The sequence below is a fragment of the Crocuta crocuta genome, unplaced genomic scaffold (assembly GCF_008692635.1).
Source record: "Crocuta crocuta isolate KB4526 unplaced genomic scaffold, BGI_CrCroc_1.0 scaffold99, whole genome shotgun sequence".
In the NCBI taxonomy this organism is placed as follows: Eukaryota; Metazoa; Chordata; class Mammalia; order Carnivora; family Hyaenidae; genus Crocuta; species Crocuta crocuta.
In genome coordinates, this window is record NW_027551560.1 from 6,335,033 (window position 1) to 6,341,031 (window position 5,999).

Consider the following 5,999-nt stretch of genomic DNA (forward strand, 5'->3'; position numbering starts at 1 on the left):
GGGGGAATGGGAGGTAAATTAAGATCTAAAATTTTTTTGCAGTTTAATTGAGTTATAACTGACTTAAAAGAAATCACACATATAAACCATTACTACAGTCAAAACAATGAACATATCCATCACCCCAAAAGAGTCATTCTGCCCTTTGGTCATTCCTCCCTACTGATCCTCTCTATGCCTCTCCCCCATCCCCAAGTAACAAATGGTATTTTTTGACACTATAGATTAGTTTGAATTTCCTAGAATTTTATAAAAGTGGAATCATAGAGAGTGTACACCCAACATAATTATTCTGAGCTTCATCTATGTTGTACTATATCAATAGTTCATGCCTTTTTTATCCCTGAATAATATTCTATGGCATATATATATAATATTCCATGACATAATATCATAATTTTGTAATTCACTCATCTATTGATTTACATTTCCATTTTTTTCCAGTTTGGGACTGTTACAAATAAAGACTCTATGCATATTCATGTACAGCTCCTTTTATGCTTTTATGTCCTCTGGATAAATTCCAAGAAATTTAGATCGTAATCCCTAGAAATCAAATGACTGGGTCTTGCAGTAGGCATCTGCGTAACTCTCTGAGAAACTGCCAAAGGGACAGTGCATTTTATATTCCCACCAGGAAGGTAGGAGAGTTTCAGCCGCTCCTTGCCAACACTTGGTATAGTCAGTCTTTTTAATTTTAGTCATTCTAATTAAGTATGTATTAGTATCTTCTCGTGATTTTAATTTGCATTTCCCTAATGACAAATATGTTAAGCATCTTTTCATGGGCTTATTTGCCATCTGAATATTTTTATTAGTTTGTTCAAATTAGTTTATCAGTTTAGTCAAAGTTTTGGTGACTTTTGAAGAATGGATTGTTTTCTTATTAGTTTTGAGAGGTTTTTTTTGTATTTTGGATACAAATCTTTTATCAGATTCATAATTTACAAATGCTTTGTCCCATTTTGTGGCATGTCTTTTCACTCTCTTAACACTGTCTTTTGAGTAGAGTAGAAGATCTAATCTGATGAAGTCTAGCATCATTTAAAAAAAATCCATTATGTGGGGCACCTGGGTGGTTCAGTTGGTTGAATGTCTGACTTCAGCTCAGATCATGATCCCATGGTTTGTGAGTTCGAGCCCTGCGTTGGTCTCTGTGCTGACAGCTCAGAGCCTGGATCCTACTTTGGATTCTGTGTCTCCGTCTCCCTCTGCCCCTCCCCTTCTTGTGCTCTCTATTTTTTTTATAGGAACTAATAAAAATTAATTTGAAAATGTAAAAGTAAATAAATTAAATTAAAAATGTACTATTCTTTTGCTGTTTTATAAAAGCTTTGATTAACCCAATGTTTCAAAGATTTTCTTCTAGAAGGTTTATAGTTCTAGGATTTACATTTCAATCTGTGATCCATTTTGAGTTTATTTTTATATATTGTGTGAGATATGGATTGAATTTCCTTTTTTTAACATATTCATAGCCAACTGTTATAGCACCATTTATTGACAAACAATCCTTATCCATGGAATCACCTTTGTAATTTTGTTGAAAATCATCTCATTATATATATATGTCTGGACTCTATTTTCTTCCATTAATCTATTTGTCTATCTTAGTGTTACTAAGACATTGTGTAAATTACTATAGCTTTATGAAGTGAGGTAATGTAAGTTCTCTACTTTGTTCTTTTTTACTGTTGTTTTGGCTATTCCAAAACATTTCCATATAAATTTTATAATCCCCTTATCGATCTGAACAACAAAAAAAAGTGTGTTCTGGAATTTTGATTTGAATTGTATTGACTCTACAGATCAATTTGGGATTAACTGTCACCTTAGTAATCTTCTGTCTTCCAGTCAATGAACATAGTATATCTGTATTTTTAAAAGTTTTTGTTTTTTGAATAAACGTTTTTTACAGTTTTTTTTAATTTATTTTTGAGACAGAGAGAGATAGAGCATGAGTGGAGGAAGGGTAGAGACAGAGAGAGAGGGAGACGCAGAATCTGAAACAGGCTCCAGGCTCTGAGCTGCCAGCACAGAACCCGATTCAGGGCTCGAACCCATGAACCTTGAGATCATGACCTGAGCCAAAGTTGGACACTTAACCGACTGAGTCACCCAGGAGCCCCTAAAAGTTTTTCTTTATTTCTATTAACCGTGATTCATAGTTTTCAGTGTATAAGTCTTGCACATCCTTTGTCAGATGATAGACCTATATTTGCAATATACTTACATGGTAAAAATATGATGATGAAAAAGAGACAAGGAGATACATGTGTGATGTTCTGCGAGCCAATGAAGACCTTATACCTAGCAGAGTGAGTCTTTTTTTAACACTGAAGTTATAAAGAGCACCTGCCACCTTTTTCATTATTTGCTCTGCATCTTTTCTTTTTTAGGGAACCAGGCCAGAACCAGAACCAATCAGAGTTAATTGCTCCTGCCGCACTGCTGGTGGATCCCTCATGCTCCATCCACGCAGTACAGATGGAACTTCCTGTGTGAACACCTTCCCACCTCCACCTCATCATGATGATTTGGTTCATAGTTGTTTATTGGATCCAAGCCAGGCCAATGAGCTCCATATTTGTTTTTTTTTTAATGTTTTTTAAAAAATTTATTTCTGAGAGAGAGAGAGGCAGCGTGAGAAGGGGAGGGTCAGAGAGAGAGGGAGACACAGAATCTGAAACAGGCTCCAGGCTCTGAGGTAGCTATTAGCACAGAGTCCGACGCAGGGCTGGAACCCACAAACTGTGAGATCCTGACCTGAGCCGAAGTCGGAGCTTAACCAACTGAGCCACCCAGGCGCCCCTCAATGAACTCCATATTTGAAAGCCTGGCTAAAATGATTAGGAACCAGTGTTTCCTTTTAAAGGGTTACCAGCCATGAGAAAGATGTCATAAGCTCAGAACTGTAGAAGGTTACTTTTGTCACCTGCTGTTGGACCTACCTGTCTAAGAAATCTAGAGAATAACATCAGGTTTAGGTATTGAGTGTAATTTGTGATAACCAGCCTCCAAGAAAGTCTCTTAGAGAGTCCCTTGATAATTCTTGCCACCTGCTATTCACCCTTGTGGAGGCCCTACTTTGAATAGAGCTGATCTGTGTAAGGATAGGATATTACAGAAATAATGGGAGTTTGAATTCCAAAACTCGGTCATCAAAGATATTACAGCTTCCACTTGTCCTCTCATGGGAAACTTGCTTGGAGAGAAGCCAGCTGCATGTCCTAAGGACATCGGTAGCTTTGTGGAGACTTGCCTGTAGGGTGCAACTTGAGGACTCCCACAAGCACATGGCAGATTCCTCTTCCACCTCAGTAGAGCCTTCAGGTGACCTCAGCCCCAGCCAACACTTTCACTGCAACCTCATGAGAGGCCTTGGGCCAGAACCACCAAAGAAACTGATTCTGAGTTCTTGATGTGCAGAAATTGTGTGAGGTAATAAATGTTTATTGTTGTTTAAAGCCACTCACTTTTGAGGTAATTTGTTATGCAGCAGCAGATAACTAATACACAGTCTAAGAAAGGTCACTCAGGTTTGCCTCCACTTAGAGACAATCAATTTTCTCCTGACTCTTCTTATTCTTATTCTCCTATAGGTCACTTCTTTCTGGACCATGATTGTTAGGTTTCATCTTTTCTTAGTTAATTATGTACTTATATTCCTACTTAGAGTCCTGTTGCCTGAAAGGTCTTTTTGACTCTGGTGATATATGATCCTTAAGTTCATTTCTCACAACAACCCGCCCTCTATTTCTGTAGTCCCTGAACTATTCTTAGGCTCTTATTTAAAATGTTACTTTTCTCCCTGTCCACTTCCTCTCTTTTCAAGCAGCTCTGTTCTTTGCACTACACTTTTCTTGTATCCTCCATTCTTTTTGTTCTAACCATCTGTCTTCTTCCTCTCTTCTATGATTACATAATTTTCCAAATATACCATTCCCTAAATACGCTGGCTTTTTTTACAATACTGGTGACTTTGTCTATGCTATTTGTTACATCCATCAATTCATTCATTCAGTCATGCATTCATTCAATAAATACTTCTTGTGTTCCTACCATGTGCCAGGTCCTAAGCTACTTCTTCCTGAAACACCCTTGCCTCCAAATGCCTCTTCTCCACTTGAACTTCCACTTAATCAAATTATCTTTGCTTATGAGCTCATTCAAGGTCAGACACTGTGTTAGATGTGCTTTAAGTCTCAATTCAAATCACCGTGTCTTATAAAACTTCCTTTTACCTCCAGCCAGAGTTAATTGCTTCTACCACATTGTATATTGGTAACTTTAATAATGTGTAGCGTGTTCATTTGTTTATTCATTCATTATTTCATCAGGTATTTTTGAGAGGCTGCTATGTGCCTGACACTGTTAGAAGCTGGAGAAACCATGGTGTGAGGTAAGTGCCAACAGACGTTTGTGCCTAGTGCAATGGAAACTCAAAGGTGGAGCAACTAATTGTGTGTTCTAATTGTTTCCGTTAGTCCCTGTGTCTTCATAGAACTTGAACTACCTGAGGGCATGGATTACATCTTCTTCTTATCCCCAGTACTTAGCAGAGCCTCTGGAGCAGGGAAGATGCCTGTTAAAGATCTCTTGTGTGTTGGAAGACTATCACTATGCTGTTTGACAATTGGGAATCAATCACATTGGGTCATCATATAGTCACCAAATTAATGATCTTTCCAGGCCCCCACACATGTTGCTTTGTGCCTTTTCTCAAAGTTGGTTTAAGACAAAAGCTCACTGGGGGGCTTAGGTGGCTCAAGCAGTTAAGTATCCTGACTCTTGATCTCAGCTCAGGACTTATTCTCAGGGTCCTGAGTTCAGAGTTTAGGCCCTACATTGGGCTTTGACATGAGGATGAAGCCTACCTGAAGTAAATAAATACATAAAAAATAAAAATAAAACAAAAGGTCATCTACAATTCAATTGCATTGCAGACAGTCTGCCTTTGTCAGGCTGGTGACACTCCAAATCCACATTTCCAGCAGATCTCTAGGAGAAGGCAGGTGGATTGGGAGGAGTGGCCCAGGAACGTGGGGAGTTTAAAGAAAGACAAAGGGAAAAAAATTAGCTGTTGGAAGAGGAGATGGAAGCCAAACACAAGGCTTGTGTCTTCCTCTTTCCATTTTCCTAGGGCCAGTTGGCCCTGATAAAACTCAACAAGTTAGTTTCAATCTGAGGTCTGAAATAAATGAAGCATTCTAGATGACCTAAAACCAGAAAATAACTGAATAACATTTTAAAAGATGCCCCAGCCCTGGGTAAAGTACTGCAGTTGGCAGCCTGCTGAGGTCTGCATCCTTGCCAGCTTCGGATTGCTGGCATTGCTGTTGCTGATGGATGTATTAAGAGCTGATGAAATAACTTGCAGATTTTACACCTAACAATGCAAATATTCCCTTTATTCATAGATAATCGGATATGCTCAGAGGAGTCTCATGAGCTAGTTTTGGAGTGTCATCAGATTTTGTGGTTTAAAATCTATATCCAGATGTGTGGTGGTCAGAGAGGCTCTTCTCTAGGCCAATTAATTCATGAGATGATGAGATCACAGTAAGCACAGAAATATTCCACTGTTTGGAAGACTTGCATTCCAAAGTGGATATTAAGGTAATTTGCTTATCTTAATCCCATCTTGTATTAACCTGCGTTTCAAAATGATGATGTGTTTTGGAATCTCAGGCCTACCTATGAAGAATTCAGACAGAACAGGGGGGTAAGACTCCCTCAAAGGCATTGCCACTTTGCTAAAAATAAATAAAATAATCCTATAATAAATGCACTATTAAATCTCTTGTGTCACAAAGTCTCAGATAAAAGCATTGACCCATTTATTTCTCCTAATTATATTTGAGGAAAAATGATTTCAGGGTACCTGAGTGGCTCAGTCGGTTAAGCATCCAACTTTTGGTTTTGGTTCAGGTCATTATCTCACGGTTTGTGAGTTGGAGTCCTGCACTGGGCTCTGTTCTGATAGTGTGGAGCATGCT

The 5,999-nt window shown here is 38.4% G+C and overlaps 1 long non-coding RNA gene across 1 annotated transcript; it reads left to right on the plus strand.

Annotated features, from left to right (window-relative positions):
• The first annotated feature begins 2,403 nt into the window (after nucleotides 1-2,403).
• LOC144219503 (uncharacterized) lies at nucleotides 2,404-5,707 on the plus strand. The gene is made up of 3 exons (XR_013331438.1): nucleotides 2,404-3,441; nucleotides 4,341-4,402; nucleotides 4,488-5,707. It is a non-coding gene; the product is annotated as an uncharacterized LOC144219503 (long non-coding RNA).
• The last annotated feature ends 292 nt before the right edge of the window (nucleotides 5,708-5,999 follow it).